The following is a 20,091-nucleotide window of genomic DNA, read 5'->3' on the forward strand; positions in this document are numbered from 1 at the left end:
GCTGCTATGAACATAGGTGTGCAAATGTCAGTTCACATCTTTGCTTTCAGTTTTTCTGAATATATTCCTAGTAATGGGATTGTTGGATCATATAGAAGTTCTACGCTTAGTTTCTTGAGGAACCACCAAACTTTCTTTCACAAAAGCTGAACCATTCTACATTCCCACCAACAGTGAAGGAGTGTTACTACTTCTCTTCAGCACTTGTAGTTCTTTTTTTTTTTAAATAGTGGCCATTTTATAAGTTGTGAAACGATATCTCAATGTAGATTTGATCTGCATTTCCCTAATAGCTAATGATGTTGATCATTTTTTTATATGCTTTTTGGTCATTTGTAGTTCCTCTTGGGAGAATTTTTATTCAAGTCTTTGCCCATTTTTTAATTGGGTTGCTTGTCTTCTTGTCATTGGGTTGTATGATCTCTTTAATAACATCGATATCAAACTCTTACTGGATATGTGGTTTCCAGATTTTTTCTCTAATTTAGTAGGCTGTCCTTTTACTTTCTTGAAAATGTCTTTTGAAGAACAAAAGTATTTAATTTTGAAGTGGTCCCATTTGTCTAATAATTCTTTTGTTGCTTATACTTTGGGTATAGGTTTTAAGAAACTATCACAGGGAAGCAGACTTGACCCAGTGGTTTGGGTGTCCGTCTACCACATGGGAAGTCCACAGTTCAAACCCCCGGCCTCCTTGACCTGTGTGGAGCTGGCCCATGCTCAGGGCTGATGCGTGCAAAGAGTGCCCCGCCATGAAGAGGGGAGCTCCACGCGCAAGGAGTGTGCCCCGTAAGGTGAGCCGCCTAGTGTGAAAGAAAGTACAGCCTGCCCAGGAATGGTGCCGCACACATGGAGAGCTGACACAACAAGATGACACAACAGAAGCGAACAAGGAAGAAGATACAGCAAGTAGACAGAGAACAGACAACTGGGGTAGGGGCAAGAGAGAGAAATAAATCTTAAAAAAAAAAAAGAAAGAAATTATCACAAACCACCAAATCTTGAAGATGTTTCCCAGCATTTTCTTATAGGAGTCTTATGGTTGTAGCTTTTATATTAGGTCTTTGATACATTTTGAGTTAATTTTTGTATAAGCTATTAGGAGAAGTCCTCCTCCTTTCTTTTGGATATGGATATCCAGTTCTCCCAGCACCATTTGTTGAACAGACCATTATGGCCCAGCTGAATGGGCTTGACAGCCACTTCACCATAAATTTGAGGATGCACTTGTAAACATTCATTTCTATTCCATTGTTCAACATATCTCTCTTTATGGTAGTACCATGCTGTTGTTGTTGTTGTTTTTTAACCAGTATAGCTAAGTAATATGCTTTAAAGTCCAGAAGTGACAGTTTTCCAACAACATAATTCTTAATAATAATAATCTAATATAAATTTTCTTCTTTTAAAATTGATATATTGTTACTTGACCTACACTTAGTGTGTATTTGTTATGTATTGCTGAAAAAATAAAATATAGAATTGTCAAATTAAACTGAGAAACAGTTTTTCTCCAATAGCCAAACTATAAACAACTTTCCATCCTAAGCCACTCTTTCCATTTTCTTCACCTGTAGACCCACTCTTAATATGCAGTTCTTTATTTGAAAAGGTAAAGACTGATTAAATGTGAAAGTTAAGGATCATTTGCTTAGCAACCACATTTTATGACTAAGAAAACCAAGGCAGTGAGAGATTAAAATGATATTGTAGGTACTGGAAAAATTGACAGACCATATTATAGTTTTGCCTGTTACCAGTGTATTTGGTTGCTAAGTCTGATCAAACCAACCTCAGTAAAAACACTTTAATGCCCCCCAGTGTCATTCTCTTAAAAAACTAGTGAAATATTTTCAAATATGTTGAATTATATGTACTTTTAAGTGTTCTGCAATGTAATTAAACATTTTTTATCACTGAATTTCATCTACAACCTTTTGTTTTCCTTTAGAATAAACTTGACCAACATTTGTGATTTCTATTTAGCAAGAATTTGGGGGTATTTATACATGCAAATTAATCTTCTCATAGCTTATTTTATACTGCACAAGACCTGATTGAACAGAGGTAAATAGAAAGAAGACCTAATTTTATTATTTTGGTTTTTTTCTTACCTCTTCCTAGATTACTAAAAACATTGCTCTCAGTTAGTAAAGATTTTATACCATTTTGAGTTTGGAGCAATGCAATGGCCAACCTCCTTCCATCTCTCTCCCCAGTAAAATTTAAAATAAATAATAAACAATCCAAATAAATATGGATTAATTAAAGGAAAAAAATCAACCTAGGCACCTATTTGTGTAGTTTTCCTCTGCTATGTAGTTATTGGTTGACCAAAAACGTCATAGGAGATGAGCTTCGCTACTTAAGAGCTTCATTTTAAATTACCGCTTTAGCAAGGCAGAGGACAAGGAGCATGATTAAAAAGGAAGATATTCACACTGACCTTTGTGATAATTGTAATTACAGTGGTATTTTATCGAGAATGCCTAATTTATCAAAGTGCCAAGTTGCTGTCCCAGAAGCATATTATTAGTGACCTATTCTTTCAGATAGTTCAGAGATACCCAGAAATTTGAAGCAAAATACTTAGCTTTAGCAAGTTAGGTAATTGCATAAATCTTTATCTATGATAAGTTTTTCTTTGGCATAAAGTCATAGTTTACAAAAATATCAAATTGTCATTTTAATTTGCAGCCCTGAAGTATATTTTGCTTCTTGAAAAGTGAAAAAATATTGTATGGACATTAAGCAGTAACCCTATATCTTTCATATATTATGTGTGATAGATAAATGTAAATATAGTGTTCTGAAAAAAAATTCTCATAAAATAATTCCAGTTGTACTCACATTAATGTAAAATCAAGAGAAATGGAGGTTTTAAATCTGTACCCTGCATATAATATAACCCTATGTATGTAATATATGCTTGAAAAATACTTCTTAAATGAGAGAAATCTATTGTGTACCACTATCACCAAGAACTGTGTCTGAAATAACATTTTCCTCTAAAAGAAACCTCAATTACTTGGGGGTTCAATATCATGATACAAGAAAAATAGAGGTACACAAGGATTATATGCTGTAAGTTTGTTGTCAGAAAACTTTTTAAAATCTGTAAGAAAAATTTGAAAGGAAAAAAGGTCAGTTAATATGGTCTCCTTCTATTCAAGTCTTCACAACGTGAACACCAAAAATTGAAAAATAATTATAGCTTGCTCAAGTAGAGAGTATAAAAAGTTCTGAGACCTGCTTGCTAACCAAATAATGAAAACAATTTAAAAAGTACAAAGAATATTTTTGATACAAAGTTTGATAGAAGTATTTTATATTAATGTCATGTATATAAAATACTGTAATATACAGGTGTTTGGTTTCTTTTATTAATTATATATTGCTTTAAAAAGTATAAATCCATTTTTTTCTTTTTGGTAAAGAGAGATGTGGAACTTTGAGTAAACCAACTTGTTGAGGAAAAATGTTCAAGTGTGCAGGACTAGGCAAATGAAGGATTAGCAAATGCACCAAGGTAGAAGTTAAATGCATTGCATTAACCTCTCTTCTTTGGATTATGATTATTTATAATCATATGAATAGTTAACTAGGACAGCCCATCCCAGTAAGTCAGTAGATGACTTACTGACCTTAGGTGATAGTAGAGTGGAGGACTCAGGCTGAAATAAATGTTAAGGGGTTGGAATGTGTTAATTGAATTACATATAGTGACTTTCCAAAAGATACAGAAGTTCCTTAGTTATCTGAGTAAAAATAGCTTAATGAACCATGACTTTTAATTAATATGGAAGACTTTGTCAACCTTTTTTTTAACCATAGAACTAAGCTGAAAAAAAAGTGAGGTGGACAGAACCAGCAAGATGGCAGTGGAGTAAGTAGCTCCTAGAGTCAGCTCCTGCTACAGGGCAATTAGTGAACACCCAGAGCTCTCTGGAACTAGCTGAAGCACCTGTTTGGGAGCTTCAGGAGGCCAGAAGAGCATCTTGCAAAGTTCTTGGGGGAGTGGAATGAGGAGACTGCCTGTCAGCAGAGAAGACTCCTAAGTAGAGGCTTCACACCACGGAGGCTGGTGCCCATCCTCCACAAGTCGCCTCGGGAGCAGTTCCGTGACTGGAATTGAAAGCTCCGCTTCCCCAAAATGGGAGAGGAAGAAACAGTTGGGCACCAATTTCAACTATGATGACGAAATTCAGTGGGCTACAGTATAATCCTGAGAACAGCTAAAATTTGAGCTTGTCCAGCTCAGAAAGAGGCTGGGAGCCACCATCTTGACTCCATGCCTGGAATGAGGGGAAGCGGGGTGGACTGAGAATCACAGTGCTGGTGGGGACCGGCTTTTTCTCATCCAGATCATATTGCAGGTCTAGCGTAGGTCCCAGTGCCACCTCCAGGAGGGAGGAAGCTGAGGTGACCTGCGCCAGCATCTCCAGGATATTACCGGCTAAGCCATGGAGGCAGGTAATTGTCCTGCTCTGGTGGCACATAACACCCCAGGAGCTGTTCTGTGATGGGAATTGGAAGCTCCTTTTCCCAGAAACAGGGGAGGAGGAGATGGTTGGCTGCTGATTTCAGCTACTGATTGGGAGACATGGCTGGCTAAGAGATAACCCTGGAAACAGCTGGGGTGTGAACCAGCCCAAGTCAGAAAGAGGCCAGTAGCCACCATTCTGACTCTGCCCCCAGCCTGAGGGGAAGCCAGGGTGACAGTTTCTTTCATGCAGATCAGCCTGCAGCCTGCCTAGACTACAGCCCTGCTTCTGGCAGGGAGGAGGCTGAAGAGCTCTGCACCAGCTTAAACAGGTAACTACAGGGAACTTTGGCTGGCATAGACTGAAAATCAGAAGTCTACCAGGACAACTGCAGTCATCTTAGGACCTGCACTGCATAGATGGCTGCCCATACCTGCAGCTTCATCTCAGCCCCAGGTAGGGGAGAAAGGGATATGAAGCTTCATCAGTTTTTCTTGGCAACTACAGTCTAGGCCTGCATGTGGATTATTCCACATAGCTATTACTCTGTCCCTACCCTTGGCAAAGGAGAAAGTTGGAAGGAGCTTCATTGGTCCCTGGTGCAATGAGGGCAGCTTGAGCCTCCACACCTTACAGCACAAACTAAATGCTTGACTCCTACTGCATAACCAGCAAGGGAGAAATGATAGGAAGTGATAAACTAGAGAGAAAAACTGCATCCAGAAAAAATATTCTATTAAGACCAGATACAAAGACACCAACAAAAAATTACAATCTACACCAAGAAACAGGAAGCTAAAGGAACAAGATAAGCCTCCAGATGACATAAAGGAGTTGAGACAACTAATCAGAGATTTTCAAACAAATCTCCTTAATAAATTCAATAAGATGGCTAAAGAGATTAAGGATATTAAGAAGATGCTGGATGAGCACAAAGAAGAATTTGAAAGCATACATAGAAAAATAGCAGATCTTATGGGAATGAAAGGTGAAATCAATGAAATTTTAAAAAAAAACATTGGAATCATATAATAGCATATTTGAGGAGACAGAAGAAAGGATTGGTGAGCTTGAAGAAATGGCCTCAAAGTGAACATACAAAAGAAAACATGAAGAAAAAATTGAGCAATGTCTCAGGGAACTAAGTGATAGCAAAAGGCTTGCAAACATACATGTCATTGCTGTTGCAGAAAGCAGAGAGAAGGGAAAAGGGGCAGAAGGAATATTTAAAGAAATAATGGTAGAAAATTTCCCAACCCTGTTAAAGGACATAAATATCCCTGTCCAAGCAGCACAATGTACTCCCATCCAAAAACATCCAAATAGACCAACTCCAAGGCACATACTCATTTGAATGTCAAAGGCAAAGACAAAGAGAAAATTCTGAGAGCAGCAAGAGAAAAGCAATGCATAATGTATAAGGGATATCCAATAAGATTAAGTGCTGATTTCTCACCAGAAACCATGGAGGCAAAAAGACAGTGATCTGATATATTTAAGATACTACAAGAGAAAAACTTCCAGCCAAGAATCTTATGTCCAGCAAGACTGTCTTTCAAAAATGAGGGCAAAATTAGAGTATTCACAGATAAAAAGAAATTGAGAGAATTACTAAGCAAGAGACCAGGTTTTCAGGAAATACTAAAGGGTGTGCCAGAACCTGAAAAGAAAAGACAGGAGAGAGGGGCCTGGAAGAGAATCTAGAAATGAAGATTATATCAATAAAAGTAATTAAAAGTGTCAAAAGAGTGGTGAAAATAAAATATGACAGATAAAACTCAAATAGTCAAGAAAGAACTTAACCAATGGTGTAAAGCACTTGTATTCAGAAAACTGCAACTCAATGTTAAACAAATCAATAAAGCCCTAAATAACTGCAAGAACATACCGTGTCCATGGATTGGAAGACTAAATATCATTAAGATGTCAATTCTACTCAAAATGATATACAGATTTAATGCAATACCAGTAAAAATTCCACCGACATTAAAGAAAAAATTGACAACACAATCATTCAATTTATTTGGAAGGGTAAGAAGTCCTGAATAGCCAGAAACATCATAAAAAGGAAAAGTGAACCCTTATCACCAGACTTTAAATCATAATACCTACCTAGTGGTAAAAACAACATAGTACTGGCCTAAAGAAAGACATAATTGACCAATGGAACCAAATTTATGGTTCAGAAACAGACCCTCACAGGTATGGTCAAGAGATTTTTGACTAGCTTGTCAAACTCACACAGCTCGGGCAGAACAATCCATTCAGCAAATGGTGCTGAAAGAATTGGGCATCCATATCTGAAAGAAGGAAAGAGGACTCCTATCTCACACCTTATCCAAAAACTAACTCAAATGAATCAAAAAAACTAAAAATAAAAGCAAGAACCATAAAACTTCTAGAAGAAATTGTAGGAAAATATCTTCAAGACCTGGTGGTAGATGGTGAATTCTTAAAGGAGATAAGAGAAGGATTGAGTGGACTACTGATGTTTAATGTATGTAGAAGTTTTAATTAGCTTTACTGTAAAATTGTGGAAATGTATAGAGTGAACGGTAGCACACAGTGAGTAACAGCTAGTTTATACATGGAGATGTGACTAAAAATGGTAGTCTAGTTATGTAAATGCCAACTGACAGAGTGCTTGAGAATAATCTAGGAACTGGATAGCACAGTAAACCACAGGTGAGAGCTGTGGTTGATGGAACAGATGCATGAGTGTCCTTTGTTAGCTAGAACAAATGTTTATCACTACTGCAGGGTGTTGGGAGTGTGGGAAGCATGGGAAAAATATAGCTGGAGTGACCTATGGACTGTGGTTAGTAGTAATAATATAATATTCTTGCATCTCTGCAAAAGATGTACTGTGCTGATACTGAGGCAGTATGGACAATGTGAGCCAAATGTACACTATGGACATAGTAACAGTCAAATGATATTATTTTATCTGTAGCAAATGACACTCCACATTGTGGTGTGTTGAAGGAGGGGTGTTGTTTGGGAATTCTGCACATGTGCATGATTGTTTTATACGTTTACAACTTCTGTCATTAAAAAAATATATTTAAAAAATATTAATCAGTTGGGCTGGGGGAAAAACACACCAAATGTAAGATAAGGACTATTTTTTGTAGTAAGAGTTTGACAGTGTTCTTTCATAGTTTGTAACAAACATCTCACGACAATACAAGGTGTTAGTGAAGGGTTGATGTATGGGACCCCTGTATGATGTTATGCATGTTTGCTTTGTAAGTTCACAACTTTTACTATACACTTAATTGTGTATGTATGTTCATATATAAATGATATAAAGATAATAATAATCAGATTGGTTAGGGGAAAAATATTTTGTTTAGTAGTAATATTTTGACAATGCCCCTTAATTATTAGTTAAAAAGGTTTAAAAACAATGCAAGTTATTGGTGGTAGGGTGAGATGTTATATATGTTTGTTTGATGTTATCTATGTTTCATAAATTCACAACTATTTATGCATGAGTGATATATTTCAATAAATTTAAAAAAGTTAAGCAAGTAAAAACAGTATATCAAGAGAATGTACCATTTTAAAGGTTTTTAATATAAAATATGTATTAACAAATAATATTAATAATTGCAAATGTGCGTATTACAATAAATTTTAAAAGAACTCTACAGGTCAAGATTTTGTAAGAAAGGTGAAAATAAATTATACATTTTAAAGCAAAAAAAAAAAAAAGTGAAGTGTTGCCAACTCAGAATCTCTGTGTCAGTGTTCCTATTTCTAGTGCCTCAATATAAAAATATATATAAGTGCCTCAATATAAAAAATATAATAAGTATTTCCATATCTCAGAAATATAAAAATGCTTATAGGAATAATAAAAAACAAATTGGGGAATTGTGGGAAGATGGCATTTCACTAACAGGCAAAGACCTATGCTCTTGCAAAAACAATGGAGAAAGAACCAAAAAATGTCCAAGGGACTGCTTTGAGGGGCAGTAGACCAGAACAGCGCTACACAACTCCCAGGAGGGTGACAGAGAGAGAGAGATGAAGTCAAAACAACAAACATTGAGTTACCAAGCTCCCATGGCAGCCAGGAAGGTTTCCCCTTCCCCAACCCCAAGATAATCACCAAGTAAAATCCCTAGCTCACTGCAGCCAACTGAGAGGGGAAAAGACACCTTCCCTCTGTCAGCTGTTTCAAGGGAAAACAAGGGGAGTCAGGGGAGACTTTTCTTCATTGAATTCCGCCAGCAAAGCCTGGTTTGAATCTCTGCTCTGGAGATTTAGTACTCTTGTGTTCCTACACAGGAAACTGAGATTGAGATTGAAACACCTCTGTGGAAAGGTGCACTGACTAGTGCCATCTGCTGACCAGTCAGGAAATTGAATAGACAAAAGCTGTTGGCATTCTCTGTGTCCTAACCCCTGGGAGAAAATCTGTGCTCCACTAGTGAATTCCTGGACAGATTTTGATAACTTAAGCCTGGAAAATTTAAAGACTTAGAATAAGTTGAAACAAATATCAAAGACAAGATGTGAAAAATATAGGGAAGAGAGGAATTGGCAGTCAGATTAAATTCACCAACATATTCAAATGAGAAGACATCAGCAAAAATTTACAACCATACTAGGAAACAGGAAGAGATGGTACAGCCAAAAGAACTAACCAAATATCCTGAAAAGATACAGGATTTAAGGCAATTAATCAATGATAATCACACGACCCTCCTAAATCACTTCAAAGAATTTAAAGAAAATATGACTAAAGAAATAAAAAAAATATTAAGAAGACACTGGAAGATCATAAAGAACAATTTGAAAGTCTACAAAGAAAAGTGAAAGACCTTATGGGAATGAAAGACATGACAGGTGAGATTAAAAATAATTAGAGGCACTTAAGAGAATATTTAAAAATAACAGAAGACAGAAATTGTGATTTCAAAACATAACATCTGAGCTGGAAAAGACAGGAGAAGAGAATGAGAAGGGAATAGAAAAAGTGGAACAGAGTCTTAGGGAGTAGAATGATAATGCAAAACACAAACATTCACATTATATGTATCCCCCAAAATGGAAAAGGGGCAGAAAGAATATTTGAGGAAATAATGGCTGAAAACTTCCTAACTTATGAAAGACATAAATATCAATATCCAAGAAGGGCAATGCACCCCAAACAGAATAAATCCAAATAAACCTACCCTGAGACTCCGAGTATTCAGAATGTTAAATATCAGAAATAAAGAGAGGATTCTGAAAGTAGCAAGATAAAAGCAAAGCATCACAGACAAGGGAAACTTGATAAGAATAAGATGACCTCTCATCAGAAACCATGGAGGTAAGAATAAAGTGGTATGATGTATTTAAGACACCAAAAGAGAAATACTGCCAGGCAAGACTACTCTCTATAGTAAAACTATCTTCAAAAATGTGGGTGGGTTCAAAATCTTCACAGACAAACAAAAACTGATAGAATATGGTACCAAAAGACCAGATTTGCAAGAGGTACTAAAGGGAGTGCGGCAACCTGAAAGGAAAAAGAAAGGGCAAGAATTTTGAGAAGAGTTTAGAAATGAAGATTATTAGGACGAAAGGGTGAGGAGACAATACAACAACATGATAACAGAGAACTGAAGGATAAAATGGATGAAGTAATGCCTTTACAGTAATAACATGGAATGTTAATGATTTGAACTTGCCTATCAGAAGACATAGACTTATAAAATGATTTAAAAAAACTTGTGCCATCTATATGATGTCTATAAGAGACCCACCTCCGATGTAAGGACACAACCAGGTTAAAAGTGAAAGATTTGGAAAAAGATATTCCAAGCAAATAATCAAAAAAGACCTGGAGTAGTGATATTAGTATTGGACAAAATAAATTTTAAATGCAAAACTGCTAAAAGGAATGAAGTAGGGCATTATATATTAGTAAAAGAGAGAGTTCACCAAGAATAAATAACTCTGCTAAATATTTATGCTCCTAATTTGAGTTCTCTAAGATTCTCATACTGGCAAAACTGAAGGAGAAACAGTTGCCTCTACAATAACAGTTGGAGACTTCAATACACCATTCTCAGTATTGGATAGAACATCTGGACAGAGGATAAGAAAGAAACAGAGAACTTGAATAATATGATAAATGAACTAGATATAACAGACATCTATAAAGCATTGCAACCCAAAAGCAAGATATACTTTATTTTCAAGTGCTCATGGATCCTTCTCCAATATAGACCATTTGTTTGGTCACAAAAACAAGTCTCAATAAGTTTTAAAAGACTGAAGTTATACAAAACACTTTCTGTGATCATAAAGGAATGAAACTGGAAATCAATAATGGATGGAAAAAGGGAAAATTCATAAATATTTAATAACATTCTTTAATATGTGCATCAAAGAAGGAATTGCAAGACAATTCAGCAAATATCTTGAGATGAAAGAAAATGAGGACATAACATATATAAACCTATGGGACACTGCAAAGGCAGTACTGAGAAATTTATAGCCCCCAATGCTTGTATTAAAAAAGAAGAAAGAGCTAAAATTGGTGATCTAACTGCATACCTGAAGGAACTACAAAAAAAAAAAAAGCAAACTAATCCCAAACCAAGAAGAAGGAAAGAAATAATAAAGATTAGAGAAAGAATAAATGAAATTGAGAACATAAAAACAATAGGAAGAGTCAACAAAACCAAAAGTTGGTCTTTTGAGAAGATCAACAAAATTAACAAAACCTTAGCTGGACTGACAAAGAAAAAAAGAAAGAAGACACAAATTAATAAAATAAAATATGAGAGGTGGTTATTATCACTGACCCTGTAGAAATAAGAGAGATCATAAGAGAATACTATGAGCAACTGTTATATGCCAAAAACTATACATTAAAAAGGAGACGGGCAAATTCCTAGAAATGCAAAAGCCACCTACACTGACACTGAAAGAAATAGATAACCTCAACAAACTAATGACAAATAAAAGATTGAAAGAGTCATCAAAAACCTCCTAAAAATGAAAAGCCCAGGACCAGATGGCTCACAGATGAATTTTACCAATCAGTCAAAGATGATCTAATATCCATCTTGCTCAAGCTCTTCCAAAAAATTGAACAGGAAAGAACACTACCAAACTTATTCTATGAAGCCAATATCACCCTAATACCGAAGACATACTTCAAAGAGAAAATTATAGACCAATATCTCTAATTAATATAGATGCAAAAACCCTCAACAAAATACTTGAAAAACAAAACCCAAAAGCACATTAAGAGAATTGTACACCTTGATTGAGTGGATTTTATCCCAGGTATGCAAGTATGGTTCAGAACAAGAAAATCAATTAGTTTAATAATCCACATAGATAAACTGAAGAAGACAAACATAAGCTCCTCTCTATTGATGCAGAAAAGGCATTTGACAAAATATTGCATGCTTTCTATATAAAAACACTCCAAAAATAGAAGGAAACTTTCTCAATATGGTAGAGTACATATATGAAAAACCTACAGCTTGCATTGCTCTCAATGGTAAAAGACTGAAAGTTTCCCGCTGAGATCAGGAAAAAGACAAGGAAGCCTATTGTTACCATTGTTATATATTATTGTGCTAGACATTCTGGCTAGAACAATTAGGCCAGATAAGGAAATAAAAGGCATCCAAATAGGAAAGGAAGAAGTAAAACTTTCACTATTTGCTGATGATATGATCCTCTACCTAGAATTTCCTGAAAAATCCACAACAATAGTAATAGACAAATTCAGCAAAGAGGCAGGATACAGGTTAATATACAAAATCAATAGCATTTCTATATACTACTGATATGCAATCTGAAGAGAAAATCAGAAAAATTTCCATTTGTAATAACAACTAAAACAATCAAATATTCAGAAAACTACAAAACTTTGCTAAAAGAAACTGAAGAAGACTTAAAGAAATGAAAAGACATTCCATGTTCATGGATTGGAAAACTAAATATCATTAAGATGTCAACTCTACCCAAACTGATTTATAGATTCTACATAATCATGATATAAATCCCAACAGCCTTTTTTTTTCAGAAGTGGAAAAGCTAATTGTCAAATTTATTTGGAATTGTAAGGGGTCCCAAATAGCCAAAAAGACCTTAAAAAAGAAGAATGAACTGGGAGGACTCTCACTTCCAGGCTTTAAAGCATATTGCTTACCTACAGTGGTAAAAACAGCATGGTACTGGCTTAAAGACAGATACATTGAGCAATGGAATGTTATCAAGAACTCAGAAATCAATCCTCATATCCATGTCAAGTGTTTTTTGTCAAGGTGGTTAACCCTTCCCACCTGGGCCAGAACAGTCTATTCAACAAATGGTGCAGGGAGAACTGGATAGCCATATCCAAAATAAAGAAAGAAGACCCCTATCTCACACTTTATACAAAAATTAACTCAAAATGGATTAAGGACTAAATGTAAAAGTGACAACCATAAAAATTCTAGAAGAAAATGTAATTACACATCTTCAAGTTTTTGTGGTAGGTGGTAGTTTCTGAAACCTTACACCCAAAGTATGAACAACAACAAAAAAATAGATAAATGGGATCTCCTCAAAATTCAACACTTTTTCACTTCAAAGGACTTTGTCAAAAGGGTGAAAAGGCAACCTAAACAGTGAGAGACAATATTTCACAATCACATATCCATTAAGAGTTGAATATGCATGATATACAAAGAGATCATACAACTCAACAAAAGAAAGACAAATTACCCAGTTAAAAAATGGTTAAATGACTTGAAAAGATAATTGTTCAAAGAAGAAACACAAATGGCAGAGAAACACATGAAAAAAATGTCCAACATCACTAGTGATTAAGGAAATGCAAATCAAACCTACAATGCAATATCATCACATACCTATTAGAGTGGCCACTATTAAAAAGTCAAAAACTGTAAATATTGGAGAAAATGTTGAATGATAGGAATGCTTATTCACTGTTGGTGGGAATGTAGAATGGTACAGCCATTCCGGAGAACTGTTGGTAGTTTCTAAGAAAGTTGAATTTAGGCTTGCCATATGACCCAGCAATACCATTACTAAGTATATATCCAGAAGAACTGAGAGCAAAGACACAAACATACATCTGCACACCAATGTCATAGTGGCACTATTCACTATTGCCAAAAGTTGGAAACAACCCAGGTGTCCATCAAATGATTAATGGATAAAGAAACTGTGATGTATACACGATGGAATATTATGCAACAATAAGAAGAAATAAAGTCATGAAGTCTATGACAACATGGATGAACCTGGAGGACATTATGTTGAGTGAAGCAAGCCAGACACGAAAGGACAAATACTGTATGATTGTGCTATTATGAACCAAATATATTGTGTAAACTCATGGAGTTAATAATTAATACTTAGAATATAAGTCCCCAGAAAATAGAAAGAGGTAGAGATTGGAAAGCTGAGGTTTAATCTTTGCAGAATTGTTATAAAGGCTGTTTGTAACTCTTTGGAAATGAATTGAAATGATGAAAGCATATCATGTTTTTTGTAACTAGCAGGAGTATGGGTATTACAGTGGTTGAAAGGGAGAGTCTAAACTCATGTATATTAATAGAAGGAAAGCTAAAAACTGTAACATAGTACAGTATGTTACAGTAAAACCTCATGTAAAACATGAATATGGGTGATATTGCATATGTGACTGTTTTAACAAAATTTAAATACAAATTTATTAGAAAGAAGGAAAAAGAATAGCAGCTTGTATGGCATGGGAAACAGAAAGATTGAGAAGTGATGACTTTTGTTTGTTTTTTATTATTATTATTGCTGGAATAACGAAAATGCTCTAAGAATGATTGAAGTGATAAATGTACAAATATGTGATTACATCAAATATCATTGATTGTACACTTTGTATAGATTTATGCTTTATTAGTATGTACCAATAAAATTGATGTGTTAAAAAAAACAATACATCAAGGGTAGCTGCTATAATATAATTTAGTCACACTTTTATGATTTGTTTCTTTTTTCCCTCAGGTATTTTACACACTTAAGAGAGTTTAAATATATAATATCATGAGTTTTGAGAGATTTAATTGTTTTAAATTAATATTTAAGAATATTTTGTTGATAAATTTAATGATTTTATTAGTCTTTAAAATACATAATTTACTATAATTAAAAATAATACTGTATGACTTTAACACTGAGCTATAGACAAACTATAAATTGTAAACTTTTCTTCACATGTGAAAGTTCTTTTCAAAATGAAGTACTGATTTGTACATGGGTGGGAGGAATTTACCTGGGGCTGGACTAAGTGTTGGGAGGAAGAAGGTGGGAGACAACACCGAAAGTAGTAGGATGAACTATCCCTAGAATTCACATGAGGCTGAGAATCGTCCTTATTCCTACCCGAGTAGAAAGAACTCAGAACTGTATCTCTTCAGTAAATGGATCGAATTAGCACTAAACTTCAGGTAACTGCTAATTTTCCCTAACAAAATGCAAAAAACAAACAAACAACCCCAAAACTTTAGAAGCATCAAACTTGAAGTGAATTAACTACAATCTTGAACAAATGTCAACACTGTTTTAAAGAATAAAAAAAAAATCCAGTAAAACGTAAGTTAAAATTCACATCTGGCATTTAATAAAAATTTACCAATTGTGATGTAACTGTCAATTGAAAGGAAACTTTTTAGAATCATTTAGAGAATGTATAACAGTGATTTTGGTGGCGGATGAAGATTGTGGTTAATAATATCAATATAAAAATATCCTTTTACAAAGTGCTAAGAAGATGGCGATACATGGGAAAATTGCAACTGATGTAAGTTATGGATGATAGTTAATAGTAATATTGTAATATTTTGCAGCAATGGCAAGAAGATATTATATTAATTCTAAGGGACAACAATAGGAGTATAAGCAGGTATGTGATCTTTCCTTTTGGTGTAATGAAAACTTTCTAAAATTGACAGAGGTGATGACAGCACAACTGTGTGGCAGAAATGAGAGCTACTGAGCATACACTTTGAATGGATTGTACAAAAGATGGGACTAAATAACATGGGGAATCCAGCAGTGAATAATGTACTATTGTTAACAGGAAAACATTAGAACCTTCTCTCATGAGTGATAACAAATCTATGATACTAACATAGGGTGTTAGTAATTGGGTGGGTTGGGGGAAAATGCACCAAATGTAAGATATGGGCTATATCATTAGTAGTAATATTTTGACAATGTTATTTCATAGTTTGTAACCAATGTTTCACAACAATATAAGATGTTGGTGGTCAGGAGATGTATGGGTGCCTTGTATAATGATATACATGTTTGTTTTGTAAATTCACAAATTTTACTACATACTTATTGTCTATGTATGCTCATGTTTGAATGATACACTTCAATAAAATTTTATTTAAAAAATTGTCTGTAACTTAAAAAAAAATTACCAATCATGGTAAGAAGCAGGGAAATATGCCCCTTAACCAGAAGGAAAATTAGTAGTAACAGAACAATAAATACAAATGATAGAGGTGATAATTTTAACAGAAAAGGACATTACTACAGCTCTTATAAATATTCTGCATTTCTTAAAGATGGAAGAGGAAAACAACCATGATGAAGAGAGATTTGGAAGATATACAAAAGATGTAAATAGAAACTATATAAGTGAAGACCAAAATGCCTTGAAGAAAAATGTTGTTTATCTAAGACTAAAATCACATTAGATGTTGAAGAATAGAAAACCAATGAATTTGAAATTATCTGAAATGTGACAAAAGAGGGGGAGAAAGTCTTAAAATAAAAAAGAACACTGTGTCAGTAAGTTTTAGGGTCTAAGTTTTGTCATATATATATATATATATATATATTTGGAATCATAGAAGGAGATACACAAAAAAATATTGAATAATAGCCAAACATTTTCCAAGTTTGATGAGAATTATAAATGCAGTTATCCAAGTAGTTCCACAAAACCCAAGAGAAAGTATGAACATGACATTTCCCCAAGAAAGGCACATGCATAGGAAATGAACACATTACATACATACCCAACATAATTATTCATTAGGAAAGTGAAAATTAAAATCATAAAGAAATACCACTATGCATACATTAGAATCCCAATTCGTTAAATTTTAAAAATCTGAAAATGTAGAGTATTGGCAAGGATGTGGAACAATTGGCACTCTCGAAAATTGTTGGTAGGAATGCAAAATAATTCATCTACTATGTAAAACACTGTGAAAGTGTCATACACATTTATAGATCCACCTTCCATATGACTCAACAATCTCTGTTCTAGATATTTTGACCAAGAAAAATAAAATCATATCTGCATAATGGTTTTTGCTCCAATGTTAGATTTATTCACAATAGGTAAAAACTTGAAACAACATAAATGCTTATCAAATGATGAAAGGATATACACACTGTGATATATCAATGCAATGGAATATTATTCAGAAATTAAAATGATAAAATTAATGATCTGCCCAACAGCATGAGTGAAGCTCAAATAAATTATGCTAAATGAAATAAGCCAGGCACAAAAGAATACATACTGTATGTTTCCATGAGTCTAAAATTCTAGACAATAGAAAACTGTAGTAACAGAAATCAACTAGTGTTTGTGAAGGGTGGACATGGGGTTCAGCAATTGACTGCAATGAGGGTTTATACTTCCTTCTTACTTATCTCTTCCTGATGGCCACTTCTCTCCTGGAAAGATGAACAAAAGAGTTCAAGATGTGTTTGCCAATATGATATACAAACCCTAACTTCATCATTCATAATTTTATGTCATTCATAATTTTTATAATCCTGCCTTCTGACTATTCTGACAATTTATTGTTAAAAATATTTAACATGTTGGTGATATATTAACAATCAAATTAAAACTAATTAGAGAGGCCAAGTCATCAAGATGTACATAGGATTCAGTTTATGTTTTCTATCTTTGTCTATAATTTTTCCCCTAAGTGCTTTTTTGAAATGCAGATGTACTTATATAGTGATGACATACCAATCTTTTGACTCAACCAAAAATTGATCATTTCTGGATTTTATCCATTCTTTAATTTAGAAGTAAAACCACTTTTTTATCCAAATTTTTGATACTTTCTTTTTCACCATGATTCTTTAACAGTTTGAAATTACTTTTATTATTTAGAGAAAGAAATTTAATCTACACTGCATTAAAAATTTCCCGAAATCTGCTACAGCTATTGAAATTGGAGTCTGAATCAGAACCCAAGTTGTCTAAGTTTTGTTCCTTAAAATTTTACAATCAGTAGAGCAACATTATCTGGACTCTTATTTAAAGGCATCATTACAGTGTAACTCATGAGTGTTTCAGTTTACTAATGTTGTGTTTATGTTTTCAGTCTCAGTGACATTAATGGAGTTCATTGCTTTTAATGACGTGAGGAGAATTAATTAAATGACTCATGTTAATCTGACAGAGACTGTAACCTCATTATGAAAATGCCATACGGTAAATATGGTAAAATATGAAGTTAAAAGAGTTAGAGGAAGGGAATGTTGAATATCTTGCATTTTATTATATTGATGGTAAGTTAAGCAAGGCATGATTGCCTAAAGTCAAGGAGGAATCAGTAATATATATATATATATATGTATATATATAAAATGGTATTGAAACGATACTACAAATTCGTACTGTGGTTTATTTCTTTTGATATTTCAAACAATTTTAAGATTATCACAAAATCTAGAGTTGTATGTTATGGCTTCTTATTATTCCATACTATGTTTGTTCAAAGCTTCACCTATGGTTATTGTTAGAATTTATAAATATGGATTAGAAGAAACTTCTGTTTATGACAGACAGCTAGGGATGATGACAAGCTTCTTGTTATTCATGGAAGGAAAAAAATCAAAGATCACGCATGTAATATCTCATAAAATACTATTATATAATAAGATGCTAAATTTCAATAATGGACATCATTTGATAATTTTTATATATCTGTTGCTATGTATTCTCCTATTTACAGAATGACCTACTCCTGATTCTTATCTCCCAAAATATAATGATTTTTCATTTAGTCAATCTTATACAATATGCTTATTTGGTTTTAAAATCCTCCAATTGACAATATATACCCATTTAGTTGATATAAATATACCCATTAGTTTGATATATAATTAAAATGCTTCTTTAATCTAGTATCTTATGATAATTAAAATAATTTTACTATTTTGGAGTTCCATCTTATATAGTGACTGGCTCTACATTTGACATGTTGGTCAAAAATTGTGTACAGTACAGATTACCCTTGTAATATATTTTAACCATCCAATTAAGGGTACCTAATTTTGTGTTAATAACCTTGTAATGTAATATGATTATGATAATGATGATAACAGTGATTACAGCATACCAGGATTTCTTGTAAGACCTTCATGCATACTTATTTCATCTTCGCCATGATTTAGTTCAATATATACTATTATGCTTAGTCTTATTTTAGACATGAAGTTAAGGCCAGTAGAAAATTAATTTGTTAACAGCTTTCAATTTTTATAGCTGTGATTTGAAATAATGAAATGTTGCTCAAGACACTACACCAAAAGTGTATAATGTACACACACACATGCACATGTATATAATGAATGCAGTAATGTATAATGTATAATAAAGATTATCAAATTATACGAGATCCATATTTTTAAATCCTAGAAGTACACCCAACATTGCAAGACTGGGCCATTTATAGTATGAGAAATGCTAAAACCAATACTGATAGAAAGAACAGATATTCTGAGTTTCTCATGTGATGCTTAAGTATACCCTCATTTAAAATGGGGGCCGAGTAAGGAGCTCCAATCACCAGCTCATGCTACAGGGGGTAATCACCCGGAGCTACCTAAAGCACCTGATTGGGGGATCCACAACCAGAAGAGCATCCTGCAACATCCTTGAAAGAATGGAAGGAGGAGACTGCACATCTGCAGAGAAAACTTGTGAGTAGAGCATGCCACACCCTGAGCCCCAAATTACCAAAATGCTGTAATGGTTTTATAGGGATTGTGAGCTGCTTGATGGAAAAGGCCTCGATCACTTTGAAGAGACTGTCAATAACAATATGGAGGCCAAAGAGACTTTTTATGATGCCTTCGAAGTAAATGATGAAACTATTATTGAAAACTGGAGGAAAGGCGATCCATGTTTTAAAGTTGTGGAGAACTTAGCAAGATTAACTCCTGGTGTTTTATGGAAGGCAGAATTTGAAAATGGTAAGCCTGGGCATTTAGTTGAAGAAATTTCCAAAGTAAACCCACAGAATGCAGCTTGGCTTCTGCTTGCAGCTTATAGCAAAATGCTATATGATAGAGGTATGCTGAGGACTGACCTGTTGGGTACAAAGAAAGCAGAAATTCCCAGCTTCTGGAAATCAAGATCCCAGATGAAAGTGCCCCATTGGAGGACTTAACTAAACTTGGAACTGGTAAATCAAGGTTGAAGATGCAGTTATCTAGGAAAGACTTGTGGAAAATCTTTCTGTCTGATGGTTTGGACCCCTACTTCTTGCATGCTAAATCAACCAGGTTTTTGAGAGAACTGTATGAACAAAACCTCTGTTTGCCTGGACTA

Source organism: Dasypus novemcinctus, chromosome 5, assembly GCF_030445035.2.
Source record: "Dasypus novemcinctus isolate mDasNov1 chromosome 5, mDasNov1.1.hap2, whole genome shotgun sequence".
Taxonomy (NCBI): Eukaryota; Metazoa; Chordata; class Mammalia; order Cingulata; family Dasypodidae; genus Dasypus; species Dasypus novemcinctus.